This window comes from Gordionus sp. m RMFG-2023, chromosome 3, assembly GCF_954871325.1.
Source record: "Gordionus sp. m RMFG-2023 chromosome 3, tfGorSpeb1-WG-v2, whole genome shotgun sequence".
Classification (NCBI taxonomy): Eukaryota; Metazoa; Nematomorpha; class Gordioida; order Chordodea; family Parachordodidae; genus Gordionus; species Gordionus sp. m RMFG-2023.
Genome location: NC_088777.1, coordinates 19623975 through 19642150, shown reverse-complemented (window position 1 = coordinate 19642150; position 18176 = coordinate 19623975). Strand labels below are relative to the sequence as shown.

The window sequence follows — 18176 nt, the reverse complement described above, 5'->3', positions numbered from 1 at the left end:
TTAAGATAAACCCGGCTGAAGGCCGGGCAAAAGGGCCGAAGGCCCGTTTAAGGGGGTCTGGGGGTGAAGCCCCCAGGATTTTATATGTATGGACCCCCTCTAAGGAAAATCCTAGCTACGCCACTGATTACTTATTTGTAAATATGTCATGAATTACCGTTTAATAATAATTTAAAAATAATTTTATTGTATTTTGAAGAGGTGATTCATGCATATTTTTAAAATACTAATATGTGTAAAATAAAAAATAAATAAAAATATATTCCTCTGCTCCTTGAAAAATGCGTATAAACTATTAAATATTTTTTATAAGAACACTTCTTGTTAAAATTTTTATGAACAAGTTCGGTTCTCCACATGCTGAATTGAATGGAAAATGTTGAATCAAAGAAGTTGGGAAGTAATCAAAATGCTTCATATAAATATGTTGATTCATTGGTCAATATAATTGATAATAATGATGTATCATTAATAATCGAAAATCAAGCAGTTATGTGAGTTATTCAATGTATATTTATAATTAGTATTTTATCAAATTAAGTTTAGAACGTTTTGAAAAATCAGATGAAATGCTTGCCAATTTAAATAGCTTATTAAAATCACGATACGATATTACGATGTTACAAATTAGAAAACATGCCAACATTTTAATATTAATTAGAAAAGATTTAGAATATATTCATAAAAAAATTAAGTAAATTGCTCATATTATAACAGTTTTTAATTATATTTATACAGATCAATTAAATTAAAATTGTCATGAAAATATATCCTCAGATTACAAAATTATGTGAATTTGAATAAATATTTATTACAATTAAACAATCTTATATTTACTAATATTTGGCCCATTAAGATGACATATTAATCAGTCTTTAATAGGTACTGATCTGCTAATTATTCACAGATATATGATATTTTTAAATATTAATTCAACATTGATCTGATAATTGATATTTATTTACCATCTATCAATCATTGAACCAATCTCATAAGAAAATAATTGTTTTCTTTATATTGAAAAATTCTTATTGAAAATATAAAATAATTCATTCCAAAATATATTGACAGAATTTTTTAAATAATTTTTAGATTATAATTATAATAATCTAATGATAAAGAACATGCAATCAAGTTCAAAAATAAAATGTATAATAATATATGCTATGCCAATTTTTAAGGTTGAATTGAATATATAGCATAAGAAAAATATATTATCTTTCATATTTTTTTATTTTTGATCCAATTATTAGTATAATTTAAATTTCAAATATTAACACATCTATAGAGAATTTAATTTTTGAATAGAATATTTTATCTTATATTAATAATTATGTAAATATTTTATCATGTTCTATGGTTTCGCTTTAGGATATGTCTTGGTCCTAGACAAATTATTTTCAGGGGTAACTGGTATAGTTAAGATTTTAAGGCAATGTCATGATTAAAATCCACCTATCATATTTAAATAAAAATTATAAATATCAGAGACCTGCAGAAGTACATTTGTAGACCTGGCCCAGATTTTTTTCACCCAGGCTTAGGTTTTATATTTTCAAGCTTGGTTTTATCTGGATTTTTTTTAAAAAATTATTTATTTTTAATTTTTGTAGACAATAATGGTGATTTAAAATATTTGGTTTTAAAATATCAGGCCCAGCTCAGGTATCATTTTTAAACAAACTTTTGTAGGCCCAGCCCACTACAGATATTTAAAAAAAATTAGGCTTGTGGGTGAATATTCGGGGCCGAATAAGCTGGTTTCCCGAACGATGGGGTGGGGAGGGTTCTATCACTATCGAATCTTGGTGATTTTTCAGGGTGAGGATCTGGGGGTCCAACTTTGGCGGTGCTTTCACCATAGTTTATAACAACGTGTAAATAGACGACAATAATCGCATCCCAGTATCAACAGGGGTTTGGTTAAATAAAAATGGTAAACCACGATCGTAAGCAATTAAATTCTTAGTTGATCCGTAATTCTTTATACGGCAACCAAGTCCTATATGTTGATCCGTAATTCTTTATACGGCAACCAAGTCCTATATTTTATAACGGTGATGGCAACGCCTCTCCCCAGTATAAGTGCGGATTTCATATTAACTTGTAAACGAAGGAACGGATTGCTCCTCGCCGAAAGATTTGTGTGGCTTTCATCTATATTTAATTTAGTGGGACGGTACAGAGCCGATCTACATCATAGTCTGTAATATACGTTACCAATTAATTTTTAAGTAAAATAAAAAAATACATTTTTCGTAATTTATTTTTCTTCAGTCAAATGAATTAAACTACGTAATAGCAGATAAAATAAAACTAACGTTTTTGGTAAAATAAAAATAAGATCCCAAATTACATATCCTCGTATATAATATATATATACAAAAAGTTGGTCGAAAACAACCTTTTGTTCTCGCAATTATTAATCTGGATTGGACCAGTTTCTAATCGCTAATGGTCATGTGAAAATAATAAATAATGTTTTATAAAACCGTTTATGTCGTGGGAAGATGTAAAAGAAACATGTAAACAAATTGCCTTATCAAACAAATTATATAAAAAAACTAGGACATAACACTGGCTATATATACAAAAACTAAAACACCCCAGCCTGGGTGCCCGGGCTTATGCCCGGGCCTGCAGATCTTTGATATGATAAATAATTATTTCTATAATGAATACTAAATATAATAAAATAAATTTTTTGAAAAAACTTATGCGTATGTTTTAATTAAATTTTATAAGTAGACATTCTGAATTTTTCACTGAACCCAAATCCTTTTTAAAATGAGGGTTCGTTGCCTGATATTAATTTTGTTGATCTAACTTCTTTTAAAAAAAATTATATGTTAAATTTTTTAAAGAAAAATTTATAAAATATAAAAAGCTTGTTTTGACACATTAAGTATATGAGCGTTGGAGGTTATTAGTGCTGTAAACATTTTTAAAAAAATCGAACGCGTTCGCGTTTATTGACAAAAATCGAACGCGTTCACGTTCAAATTCAAAAAAAGGAACGCGTTCAAGTTCATGAACGCGTTCATACTTACAAAATTTTATGATAAATTTTTTTTTAAATTTAATTTGATATAAATAAATGCCTTATATTTTTTAACACAATATATTTAGCCATGATAAAAAATAATAGTTTTATTTTGATGATATAATTATAAATACAATATAATAGAGCGATAAAAAAATAAATTTATAAAAAATTTTTCTTATTAATTTTTAATAATAATTGCTTTTCAAAATTTTCATCTGATAGACATGAACGCTTGTCAGTTAATACAGCGTTAGCTATACTAAAAACTCGCTCAACAGGGGCAGATGAAGGGAGCGGTGTTATACTTGATAAATAATTCTTTTAAAAGGGGGAATTTATTAAAAACATTTAATGTTTTATCCATTGTTTCAAAAAATTGAGCTATGTTATCATCCTCCAATCTGCCCTCTTCTTCCTCGTCAATAAAAAAGGATATCTCGGAATTGATTTTAAAACAGTGAAATATTTTTGATATTTGGGCCATGGTAATTCTAATTCATCTAATATTGAATTTTGATTTTCAGAATCTGATGATGAAATATTTATATCCATGCAAATGCTAATCTATTAAATTAAAATATAAAATATTCAAATTAATAAACTTTAATCTTATCTTCTCTAGCAGTAGCACTATGGTACGTTAATTGCAATATGAAAAAGGAAAAAGTAAAAACAGCTGATTAAAAAATATAAGACTTTTTTGTTAAAAAATTGGATTAAATATTAATTTTTCAAATAAATAAAAATATAAGACTTTTTTGTTAAAAAATGCGGATTAATATTAATTTTTCAAATAAATAAAAATAAAAAGTGTTTTTAAAATTGAACGAACGTAAAATTGAACGCGTTCATCAAAGAAAAGGAACGCGTTCACGTTCAAAGTTTGTCAAAAAAAAGGAACGCCGTTCATCACCTTTTTTCAAAAAAACGAACTTCGTTCACGAACGCGTTGTTTACAACACTAGAGGTTATACATCTAACAAATTGTAGCTATAATCAAATATCCATAATATTGGCACCTCCAAATTCAAACATTAACAGTTTGGGTATTAGTATAAGCTAAAAAGGTATTGGTGCATCCTTCCTTTAATTTATGAACAGGACAAGAATTACCATGAAATCTTCCGTTTCTCATGGCCAAATATTAGATTATCAAGAATGATAAAGCATATATATGGCACTTATCTGCTATCTCCTTTAAGATAATTTATTTAAACATTTCAAATAAATAATATTTTGGTTCCTTTTATTCTTTAAAAAAATTATGTATAACATAAAAAATATAATTATAAATACAATAAGACGACCGTTTTTTTTTAAAAAATATCAGCCCGATCCGATTTTTTTTTAAAAACGGTAAATACAGGTTCTGAACTGATAATTAATGAATCTTTTTGTCTCAACGATATGACTATTTAATTGAATTTCCAAAAAACAATAAAACTTAAATGGAATCCAGGAACGGAACTTGGAAAAATTATCGAATGGGAATGGTGATTCCAGGGACCGTTATGGAGCGTTCCTAAAAATTATATGAAGATTTTAATTTATTTTGTTACATAATTATAAATATTCGTTCTTTTTTTAATTCCAGTTTGCTTCACATAACATTATCATTCATTAGTATTATGTAATATTGGGAATTCCGTTTTTTTTGAAAAAAATGATGAACGACGTTCCTTTTATTTTTGTTGAACTTTGAACATGAATGTTCCTTTTTTACGTTCTTTCAATTTTAGAAAATCTTCTTATTTTAATTCATTTAAAAATTAAAAATATTAAGAAAAAGGTATTTTTTAATCAGCTGTTTGCTTAATCACATCTAAATTTTTTTAACCAGCCACTATGTATCCTGTTAATTTATCTTATATTGTTGGTGAATTCCATATCAAATCAACCAAAAAAAGTCGATTCTCAACCCGACCCCCTTCAATTTTTCTTAAATTTTGCATAATGGTAGTAGATACTATAACTAAGAAAAAAATGAAATTTTACCTCCCAACAAGGTTTACTCGCTAATATATGGGCGTTTAAAGCGCGGAAAAATAGTACATTTTTGACAAAATGTGCCTCATTTATTTTCAAATATCTCGAGAAATAATTAAGTTAGAAAAATAATTTAAATTTTATTATGTAGCTTAATAATAGTTCTTTAATATGACATAAAAATAAATATGATATAAATTTGATGAATGTCCAAAACCGGATGTATAAAACCGGAAATAGCCATAGAAAAAAAAAGGTATTTTTTTCGAAATTTTTTTTCTGTAGATAGATATAACACTGCTTTATATTTGTGCCAAATCCTAGCCTGGGATGAAAAAGGGTCTAGGAGTTATGACTCTTTATATGGCTTAAATTGATCAAAAATATCTTCATTTAATGAATACTTATGAAATAATGTTTTTTTTAAAATTATGTCTAAATGATAGGCCCTAACTTTTTTTTATTTTTAATTGTTAACATATTGTGACTGAAAATTACTTGACAAAATAATTCTAAACCAATTTATAACTTTATTTTTCTGAAATGCATAATTACATATAATATAATAATTCATAATTATGTTTACAATATATCATATATTAAATTATCTAAAGAATTGGAATAAATTTTGACTTTAATTTTATTTTCGTCAAGGGGAATATAAGCATGGTATTTTTGTTTTCCCGGAATTTTTTTTGCTCTCAAAAATCTGCTTTCTAGATGATTTTCCATATTATTGTATTCATTATTGCTTACAAAAATAATTTACTCCATGTATATTATTTGTTGCAAAGTCGAATAAATCCATTGGTGTCAAAATATGGTTTTGATATGGCCGTTGCAAGCTAGCTCGAGCTGCTAGCCGTTTTTTAATACCTCCTAAACTGTCACACGGACTTTTTCCATGAGCTGTAGCAAAAAAATGCCACTCGGCCTTTATACCAAAATCACATTCATGATTATAGTATGAAATTTTTTTTATTTTTATATTGGGTTACGGCCCCATCAGAAAAATAATAAATTTTGGTCAATATATCAAATCTTTCTTTTAAAAATAAGATCATTTTAGTTTGAAATAAATAAAAGGCACAGGCATTGTGCTTTAAGCAATCTGATATCACCACTAAACTTATATGTTTTATAGTGTTGTCCTGACTATAATAAATGATAAAAGAGTGAATAGTGGACTGATTATTTGTCCAATGAAATCCCTGTGCATGGTCTTGCACTTTTCCCAATAATATAATATGATTTTATTATTTTTTTAGTTTATAATAATTTAGTTTCTTTTTCCCAATAATATAATAATTTTATTATTTTTTCCGTTTAAGAATACTATTTTCGATTCGGAGAATTCATTTTTCTTTAATATAAATGAAAATTGTAATTATGATTTTAAGATGAAGTAAAAGTTATAGAGCTTACACATTAGGGGTTACGAAAACTACAATATGAATGTGAATTTATCAATTAAATATGATGATATTTGTTGAATTTTAATTATGATAGTTTGTTTTATGCTAATAAATAAAAAAAAGTAAGGGCATATCATTTAGACATAATTTTTAAATAAACATTATTTCATAAGTATTCATTAAATGAAGATATTTTTGATCAATTTAAGCCATATAAAGAGTCATAACTCCTAGACCCTTTTTCATCCCAGGCTAGGATTTGGCACAAATATAAAGCAGTGCTATATCTATCTACAGAAAAAAAATTTCGAAAAAAAAATACCTTATTTTTTCTATGGCCATTTCCGGTTTTATACATCCGGTTTTGGACATTCATCATATTTATTTTTATGTCATATTAAAGAACTATTATTAAGCTACATAATAAAATTTAAATTATTTTTCTAACTTAATTATTTCTCGAGATATTTGAAAATAAATGAGGCACTTTTTGTCAAAAATGTACCATTTTTCCGCGCTTTAAACGCCCATATCTTAGCGGGTAAGCCTTTTTGGGAGGTAAAATTTCATTTTTTTCTTAGTTATAGTATATACTACCAGTATGCAAAATTTAAAAAAAATTGAAAGGGGTCGGGTTGAAACCTTGGTTGATTTGATATGGAATTCACCTGTTGTATTTCATAGGCTTATTAAGTTATTACAATAGATACATAAAGTAAAAATAATTAAATAATATATATTATATACAAAGATAAAATAGTTGATATCTATTAGAATTTCTCTATTTTTATTGTAATTATTTGAAATTTGTTTTTTTCAAGGGTATATTTTAAATTTAATAGTTGAACGCAATTTAAGTAATAAATTAATAAAATTTATAAATAATTAAATTTTATATGATATATAAAAGTTTTAATATTATATATATAAACTAGTTAATAACCCGTCATGAATGACGACGGAGTTGAGGGGTAATTAGTTTGTGTATATGGTGCTAAATATACTTTATTAATATATTCTATAAAAATATTAAAATTTAGGCAAAAAAGAGGTAAATTTGTGAATCACACCCAGGGTTGCCAGGTCAAAATTTTCAAATTGCGGGATAAATTTGGTATTATGCGGGAGAAATATGAAAATTGCAGTAGAAATATAAAAATTGCTAAATAAAGGGCCCGCAAAATAGCTGAATTGATTTAATTATCCGCCTATTATTTTTTATAATTAGTTTATATAAATACAAAATCGGTAACTATTTTTCAAAATAAAATAACATCTTGATTTATTATTATATTAATTTATATTTTATGCGAATGTCCCGCAAAACGACCTCAATTGGAAATCTACCGTGTGTGTATAAGATTATAGGGATAGGCGCTTAATTATCACTATCACGTTTAAATACATAATAATGTACTCCAAAAATAAGAAATAATAAAGATGAAACTACAGTTGCGGCAATTGTAATCACTTATCTTGTAATACAACATTCACAGACATACTTATCATCACAATGTTGGTACAATCTTTTTCACATAATATTTAACAACTAATATAAATGAAAACTACTTGTAAAACAAAAATGAGCAAGGCTATCATCAATGTTTTAGGACCTAAATCCAGGTCAATTCTTGACGATTTGAAAAATGGGTATACATATGCAATTCTAACAGATGCATCTAATAAAGGAAATATTAATATTGATCCTCCGCTATTTCAACAAAATTAAGGTCGTTTCAATAAAACTATTAAATTTTTTCCCCTCAAATAGTGAAAAATCCAAAGACATAGCTAACCATAATGGTAAATATAGCAGATTCGAGTACTGTTGTTAAACGACTGAGTCGAGTTGACTTAGTCGAAAACTGAGTCTAAGTTTTGGGTCGAAAAAATCGACCCAAACTGACTTGAGTTATGAACTCGAGTTGTGAACTCAAGTCGTGATTTCAAATTAGTTTTTATTATTAATTTACAATACAATTATTTTTTTTAATTTAGACTTCCAACTTGAGTAAGTCGTGAATAGAAATTACAAGCATTAATTATTATTTATTTATTTTTAGTAAATAATTTATTTATATTTATTATTTAAATATTTATTATATTTTAGAAATGATATAATTTAATATTTTTTATTTTATAATATATTATGAAAATGAATATTTATTTGATATCTTAATAAAAAAAAAATGATATGCAATGTAAGTTAAGTAATATCATTTTTGTTATAATTAATAGCGATTTTCACGCCCAAATTTTAAGCAAAATTTGATTTGATTTGAATTTTAAATGATTTTTTCTTTTTTGTTAATAAACTTTTTTTATTAATTCTTTTGTAAATTTTATTTAAATAAACAATTTTTTAGTTGAAATCTTTTATTTATAGGTTTATTTTTATCATTTTTGTAAAATTATCTATTTTTTTTAGTATATAAGAACTAGTTTAAATAATTTATTTTTAAATATTTAATTAAACTTTTATAAGTTATTTTACATGATCGTCTTTGTGATAATTGTCATGTTATTTTTTAACATTTATGAAATCTTTGACAGAAAAGGATAAAAATATAATTTATATTATAAAGATGTTTAATTATAAATTCAATGGTGATGATCCTTTCTAAAAATGACAATTATCATAATCGGTATTTTTAAACATATTAGTTTATTTTTGACGCTAATGGGTAAAAACATAAATTGTAAATATGTTAAATTAAAATTTCAGTGAAGATGTACCCTAGATAAGTGACAATTGTCATAATCGTTATTTCTAAAGTTTTTTGACGCATATAGGTAAAAATATAGATTGTAAATACGTTTAAGTAAAAATTCAGTGAAGTTGTACCATAGATATGTGACAATTGTCAGTTATTTTTAAAGTTTTTTGAATTTTTTTGACGGAAATAGGTAAAAATATATAGTGTAAATATGTTAAATTAAAATTTCAGTGAAGATGTACCCTAGATAAGTGACAATTATCATAATCGTTATTACTAAAGTTTTTGAATTTTTTTGACGCAAATAGGTAAAAATATAGATTGTAAATATGTTAAATTAAAATTTCAGTGATAGATAAGTGACAATTGTCAAAATCGTTATTTCTACAGTTTTTTGAAATTTTTTTGACCCACATAGGTAAAAATATAGATTGTAAATACGTTTAATTAAAAATTCGATGAAGATGTATCATAGAAAAGTGATAATTGTCATAATCGTTATTTCTAAAGTTTTTTGAAATTTTTTGACGCATATAGGTAAAAATTTAGATTGTTAATACGTTTAATTAAAAATTCGATGAAGATGTATCATAGATTAGTGACAATTGTCATAATCGTTATTTCTAAAGTTTTTTGAAATTTTTTGACGCAATAGATATGTGACAATTATCATAATAGTTATTTTTTAACTTTTTTGAATTTTTTTAAAGTAAATAGGTAAAAATATATATTGTAAAGATGTTAAAATAAATTCAGTGAAGATGTAACATAGAAGAGTGACAATAAGTGATCTGCATCGGGCCTAATTTTTCAAGCCCGGCCCGGCCCAAAATTTTTTTAAAAAAAGTTTTGCCGGCCCAGCCCGGCCCGAATTTATTTAAATATAGAAATTAATCTTTATAATTACTCAAAATAAAAGACATTAAAAAAACTTCTCATAGCTCATTTATTACTATTAAATGAAGAGTTATTGCGAGGTAAGATAATGAATTTAACCCCGTCCAGATATCGATGGTAATCGACAATTGGCATGTCACATTATCTAAGTTTAAGATAGTTAATAAAAACATTAAGAATTGGTATCGACAGACATCTTCTAAACACTTATCTAATATTTATAATTTGGCTAAAAAACATTAAATATATCTTCAAATGATTCATTATTGAATATATGAAACGCAATGTTATTTTTTTATAAAATATCTAAGAATTAGTATATTTAAATAAGTATTTTCAATATTTGATCAGTTTTCTTGTACCATACAAGGTCTCTGATACCATTTTTGAATTATCTCTTTCTTTGGGATGCACTTTTCTCATATGAAAATCTATTATTAAAGCGTATTATACTTGTTGCAGTACTAACCTTGTAGTGTATCGCAACGTTTGCATTTTCGCCTAGTTTTTTTTGGCGTATCTGTAAAGTTGGATTAATAATTGATGGACTATCTAATCGAAAAGTTGTTTCATCTTCTAATTCCCTAGTGGGACTAAACTGGATTTACGTCTAGACATTAAAAAATTAATAGCATTTCAATATAGTATATTTAATCAATATAGCTTTTTATTAAATTTACATGGTTAAAATCATTAATAGGACTTTTATATAGAAAAGCCTGCGAGTGGGAAGAAAGATTTAAATCAGAGTAAAATCAAACATATTTTTTTATATTTTATTTTAAAATTTTGTTTAATATCAATATAAGTGGCCGTTTATTATTGAAATATTAAATTTCCATAGTAATAAAATAATAATCTAATATTTGGGAAAAAAAGATGTAAGGGGGGAATGTAAATAATTATAGTTTTTAATCTGGAAAAATAATTTTAAATAAAAAAAAAGGATGGGAAAAAATTAGTTATTAATAAACATTGTTATGGCCGAAAACTTTAACGTATCTGGGCAGATCTTTCGTAAAGTTTTAACATGCCGCACCCAATTAAAAAATATTATATTCAACTTGCATAAGTTTACGGGCTGAGTTAGAAAATTTTTCCATCGATTTCGATAAAAGCGTCGGAATCTCTTTCTGAATTATGATCAAATAATAATTTTACTATATTATATTATTAATCAGAGACCTGCAGACCTGGCCCTAAGCCAAGCCCATACACAGGCCTGGTTGTATTTTTTTAAATATACGCGAACCGGGTGTGAATTAATGCCTGGACCGGAATTTTAGAACTTAATATTTGAAATCCCATCATTAGCTAACTAAAAATATAAAAAATAAATATAAAATATTTTTAAAAAATCCTACCCAAGCCTGTAAATTTTTTTTTAAAAAAAAATCCTTTTTTTATATAATTTTCTATATAATTAAATATTAATTGGTAGTATTGTTAAATGGCTCGATTTGAGCCAATTTTTAAAAATAGTTAACTCAACATTTTTTCAAGAAACCTATTATGCAAGCCTTATGTTGTCTTAGATGGTACAAATGTTTGGACATCTATCAGCGAAATGTCGAGGTTTAGGTAATATTAATAATAGCATGGTCATATTCTTAAAATAATACACATAAGTCATTTCGAATATAAAAATATCTAAATTCCCGAACCAAAGTGGTTAAAATTGTTTAATATTTTCATCATGGAGCAAATAATAATAGCAGTCCGATTCAAAATAAATTTAGCCGACTCATCACGCCTACTCATACGGCTCATTGAGCCGCTCAATTTGAAATGAGTTTTGTGACTCCAACATGAGTTCAGAGTCGTAAAAATTCGACTATTTAACACTACAAGGTGGTGTTAAGAACAGGCGTAACAGACACTCCTACAACAGCTGCGGCTCAAATAGGCAACAGGTATTAAAAAATATATACAATTTATAATACTTGATTTATTTAAATATAAATACCACAGCCATGGGTAAATCCCTTATTTAATTATACATGTGTCTCATCCTACCCCAACAATATAAATATCAACTTAGCAGAGACTAAAAAATACAAAGCCTCAGCAATTTCATATTCTTGCCAATTGCAACTTTTACCAAAGGACGGTTTGCTCCTATCGCCTTTAATTTAAAAAAAAATTTATTTCACAAAATTAAATTGCAAACACTTCAACCTAGGAAATTCTTTTTATATAAATAAATATTTTTAAATTTAACTATTCCTTTTTTAAGAACCCAATACAGTTATATTTCAAAAGTAACTAGTTACATAATAAGTTACTTCATACATCATTCATAAACGCATTATTTATTTACTGAACGCATTTATTTAATATAAAAAAATTAGGAAATAATAATTATAATCAATTATTTGAAAAATATACAATTTATTTATATAAAAAAATAATTAAACAGAAAAAAAATATCGGAAAATAGAATATATTTAATAGACCTGCAGGCCCGACTCTAAACCCGGTTTGGGACGTATTTTAGTTTTCTTTAAAATATTATCAGGCCGGGCCTGAAATTTTTTTTAAAAAAAATTTCAAGGCCAGGCCTTATATTTTAAAACCAAATATTTGAAATCGCTATTAGCTATAAAAACCAAAAATAAATATAATATATTTATAAAAAATCCGGGCCGAGTCTGAAAATTTTTCTTATTAGTAAGTAATGATTACTAATTTAGTAGTTTATTCAAAAAATATTTAATTTTAAAATAATCTAAGTCTTTGTCGTTCCTTATACTAAGTTCTATGATCTAATTTAGTAAAATTTTTAATAAAAATATATTTATATGTAATTCTATAAATATTACCAGCAACTTGAGGGCAAAAAATATGGAATATATTGTGCTAAATAGGTAAAGAAATATAATATTAAAAAATAGGTATATTAAAGCAAATGTAACAATTTAAGAAAAGAAAATCTATTTGGAAGGGAAATTATATTATTGTTGCATATCCTTTGTGAACACAATCAGACATTTAAACAAAATTTTAAATTAATAAATTTAAAAAAATTATTTTCCTTGAATCGGACTGCCCACCTGGAAATTTTATTGTATAGGGCAAAACTAGCTTTACACACCTAAGTTCACCCATTGGAGGTGAAAGTGCTATATTTCATTCAGAGATTAATTTCTTGTCAAATTTAATAGAATGAAAAATACTTTAAAACTACCTCCTCATCAGGCTTTTTATTTATTCAAATATTTTTTATTCATTCCTAAAATTTTACATGCCTTTCGTTCATTAACAATTTTCATGTCCCTTGAAATATTATTTTGAGGTTCATAATAAAATATAATCTCGAATCTATTTTAAATATCAAATTCTCTTCACTCTTCGGCATGCAAGCTGTCCTTCCACCATAGCTAGGTGGTATAGGTATCCATTCCCCCATATCTTTAAGTATTTCAGCCTTTTTATCCTCAGTTGCTAAATTTCCATACACACTTGGATATTATCGAATAGAGATCATATGTCAAAATTAAACCTCTGGGGCAAAGATTCTCCAAGCCGCTCATATCCAAATTTAAGACAAAGAGACTGGAATTTACCATTGATACAGCATTGCGTTGAATACTTACACTTCAAAGCTGTTCAAGTAAAATCTCCATCGCTCTTTCACCCCTTAAACGCAACCCCGAGTATACATAATGACGTTACATTTCAAAAAATATAACTAGTTACAGTTACAATTATTTTTTAGCAAAAATGTAACTAGTTACTTTAACAACACTACAATTATGTTTCTCTTAAAATTATTTAATCCTTTTTCTTATATAAATACTTTTTAGTTTTATATATCTTTCTTAATATTAGAAATAAATTAATATTATATAAAAGTTTTAAATATAAAAAATGAATAAAATACCAATAACATGATTTAAATAACTAACATTAAATTGTATTTATCAAACGTAAACAAAGTTAATTATTTTATATTAAATTTGGCAAAATAAAAGAAGCCTCTATTAATGCAGTTATATTAAACAAAACCCAAAATGTTGAAAAGACTGGTTTATTAAGCTTTATATTCAGGTATATATAGATGTAAAAAATTATTTTCTGACATACCATTGATAATTGGGAGTAAAGTTGTCTTGCAAACCTATATTTCCCAGTCCAATTAACCTTAGAAGTAGAACTAAAAGAACCTCATAAGTCAGGGAAACATCAGCGTCTTGTATATTAATAAAATTTATCGTCATAGATCAAATACCTGACGTGTATTTTGTAGTTTAATTCAAAGACCCAAACCGAACCGTTAAAAATTTTATTATCCAAACTTCTAAACAGGCCCATGAACCAGTTTAAAACATTTAATATTTCAACTGTTTTAAAGATTTATATCAATCTATTATGATCGGTGAGACATTATCAACCTCTATTTTAATGATTAACATTTATATTATATTTAATGGATATTAGATAGGGGAGACTGGGGTTAGGTAAATACGGGGTTCGGCAAACCTATTAATCTCATTTAAAATTAAATAGACTAGAAAGTTTAAATTTTATCCTAATATAGCTTTTATGTGCATCTATAGGCAACACATCTTTTGAAATAATTATTTATTAAAAATTTTATTTAAGAAATAAAATTTTGATCTAAAATTTAAAAGATTTTTACATGACAGAATTTTAATTTTTAATAAGTTATATAATCCTTTATATAATATTGAATTTTAGTAAGTTTTAACCCATTTATAATTTGAGAAGGTTTTATGAGTAATTATTTTGTCTAGATACTATTTCAATCATGATTAGCCAATTTAGAGCTTGCGGAGTCTGCTTAACCATACAATTAAGGTAGTTAATATGAAAAATATATTCAAAATCTTGGAGAGAAAATTTCATAGCTGTATATGATTGGTATTAGAGGCATCATTAGCCTTTACAATCTCAGGGGGCTTAAAAAAATTTTAAAATTATTTTCAAGATTTCCTTCTTTATTTAGCTAACATTATCCAAAATTCCCTATTTTTTTAATAAAATAAAAATATTCAAAATTTTGAGGGGGCTTTAAATTTTTCAAGGGACTCGAGCCCCCCCCCCCCGCCCAGCAGTGATGCTACTGTTTTGTATTTAGATTTATGCTAAGAAAATAATCTATCATTAAGATATTTATTTTTATATGTCCAAAATGTTAATTAAATTAAACAAAATTAAATTTCAATTTTTATATAGCTTCAATTTTAAAAGTAATATATTTTGAAGAATAAAATTATACTATACTTATTGTTAAATATATTTTATACTTAATTTACCAGATGATTTATTTTTGCCTATGGACGCAATGTTACCGAAAGATGGAAGTTCAAGTTATCAAGAAGCAATGTATATATTAAAATGTTTTTGTAATTATAAATAGGTAAAGGAGATATATAAAACATATAGATCAAATAATATATCTTATCATAATAAAAATTTTTAATGTCAAAATTATAAAAATAACCATAATAATAAAAACTTGAATAAAGAATTATGTAAATTAATACCAAATGTTAAAAACGAAATAAATTCTTATAAATTAAAAGAAATAAATCTATGATAACAATTGAAGAAATAATAGTGATTAAAGACAATAATAAAATAAAAATTAAAAAATAATAAAATAAAAACTTTTATAATTAATAAAAAAACTTTGGAAATAAAGAAAATTAAAACAAATATTAAAAAGAGAGGCAAGGTAATTAAATATCTTGATGTTGAAAAAGTTTTTAAATTGAGATCGTATGTTGAAAATAGAAGGAAAAAGAGAAATTTTTATAAAGAACAAGTTGAAGATAAATTATATAAAAAAATTGTTTAAATTGAAAAATAAAGGAGTAAAATTAAAAAAATAAAAATAATTGAAATTGAATAATAAATAAAAAATTATTATATAAAATGCCACAATTCAAAATATTCTATTATTCAATATCCCAAATTATGATTATTATTCTTATTCTATGAATGAATCTGATAAATTATTTATTCCATTATCATTTCAATTATTCCAAAATTATTTTATTTGAGATATATTGATCATAATATCTATTTACAAACATTGATAAATAAATACAAATGATAATAAATAACGAGATGAACAAGCTAATGTGAGGATGATGTTCAAACGAATGATTAGACGATAAGGATAATAAGCTACGAACAAACCAATGAAAAAGATATGACTGAGGCTAAACAATGAACATAATATCAAATGAAAATTCTACAACAAAGTACAAAAAATTTTAGAGGGGAAAGAAGTGAATAAGTTCAAGTTCGAGGTCAAAATTCACAAGTTCAAAGTCAAATTCGAGAATATGACTTAAGACCTAGAAAATGATTGTTATAAATAAATAAATAAAAAATATATATAAAAATTTGAAAGCGAAATGGAAATGGGAAGATCAATACAAACTGCAAATCAACAACGATGTTTTACAAATGATGTTCAACAAACGATAATTCGATGGTCAAACAAACAAACTCAAGGCATACTAACAAATGACTAATGGAGCAATCGAGAAACAAATGACGAATGGTAAAGAGGAGAAACTGAAGAAAGAAGTCACTTAAAAAAAGGGAAATGTTAAATATATTTTTAATGTTAAAATTATTCGTACGACCTCTTGTACTTTTTCTTTTTGTAAAATATATTATGACCTTATTGTACTTTTCTTTTTTTATATATGTTAAAATAACTTTTCTTAATATAACCTTAAAATATACAATATTGTTAAAATAATAATATATATATAGTTGTAAAAAGATATAATATTTTTTAGAGAGAGAAATAAAGATAAAATAAATATATCGATATCGCCTTCTATGTAAATATCACTTATCATTAATAAAAAATAAAATGCATTTCAATTCATTAGAGCCTAAAAAAAAATAATAGTTTAAGAAGCCCTTTGGAGTGGTTTGCCTAACCCCGCTATTGGGGTTTGTTGGGCAAGATATCAACTTTTATAACAAATAAAATTTTAAAAATATGATTATATTCTTAAAAATATTTATAAGTCACCTTTATAGAGTATTGTTATATAGGTATCGATTCATATATTGATCTTTATAATATTAAAAAAAACAGGATAAAATCGGTTCGACTAGCACCAGTCTCTATTTATTATAATTTAAAAATATGATAAATAATAATAAAATAAACATTAATGTATATCTAATGAGAAATTCTCTGCTTTATCTATTCTATAAGTTTGTATGCAAAAGAGTTCGAACGAGTTTTAATTCAAACCAATATGAAATTATTTACTACCGGATTGAACCCTATACAATATTTATATATGTACCTAAACTTAAACCGAACAAATTATTTGTTACGGTTCGAATCTTTGATGTAATTTCCTCCTGGATGATAAGTATTTTTACGCCAAGATGCCCAATACTCTTGTTGAATGGGACCTTTATCTCCGACAGACCCGAAATATCAGATCAATCCCAATCCTTGCCAGCTTGCAAAAAAATATTAATTATTTGATTGGATAATATATGCTTTATTAAGTCAGTTAAAATTAGGCTAAAAAAATTGATTGAATCCATTGTCAATCCGTGATACAATAAACATAATAGAAATAACTATAGACAGAGAACGGAGATTAATTCAATAGCTAAATACTTCTCTGCAGTGCAGGCGTTAGGCTATTTTTCATTAAAGGTAAATTTTTATGATAGTGCCCCTCCTTTAAATTTTATATTAAATGAGTAAATGGAGTAATAATAAATTTATTTACTAAATGACTAGATGAACATAAACAATTGTTATTTTCATTATTCAAATAGTATAATATAGAAGTCAAAATTGCGATTTCATTTTTTATCTAATAATAATAGTTTAAATTTTTTTATATGAGGTTCCCCTTAAAAATGAATTTCTCCAGCCTGCCTGCTCTGTTTGTACCTAAAACCAAAATTGCTTATCTGCTAGTAGAAATAAATGACCTCTTCCTGTACTTGAGTTATCCAGCTTTGCTTTATCTATTAAAGTTGTTTATTTGATTTTATTGAAGTATTTAACATTGAAATATATTAAGAATATTTTTTTATAATGATATAAAAATATTATGTTAGAAAATATATTAAAGTGCTAGGTTTTTGGTC

General features: G+C 25.4%; 1 long non-coding RNA gene across 2 annotated transcripts; it reads left to right on the top strand.

Moving 5' to 3' along the window:
• Nucleotides 1-232: 232 nt before the first annotated feature.
• LOC135926349 (uncharacterized) lies at nucleotides 233-16835 on the top strand. 2 transcript variants are annotated; one of them, XR_010571846.1, is made up of 5 exons: nucleotides 233-494; nucleotides 542-694; nucleotides 739-882; nucleotides 15344-16294; nucleotides 16447-16835. It is a non-coding gene; the product is annotated as an uncharacterized LOC135926349 (long non-coding RNA). The 2 variants fall into 2 exon arrangements; XR_010571845.1 differs by having other exon boundaries at nucleotides 15344-16835.
• Nucleotides 16836-18176: the final 1341 nt, after the last annotated feature.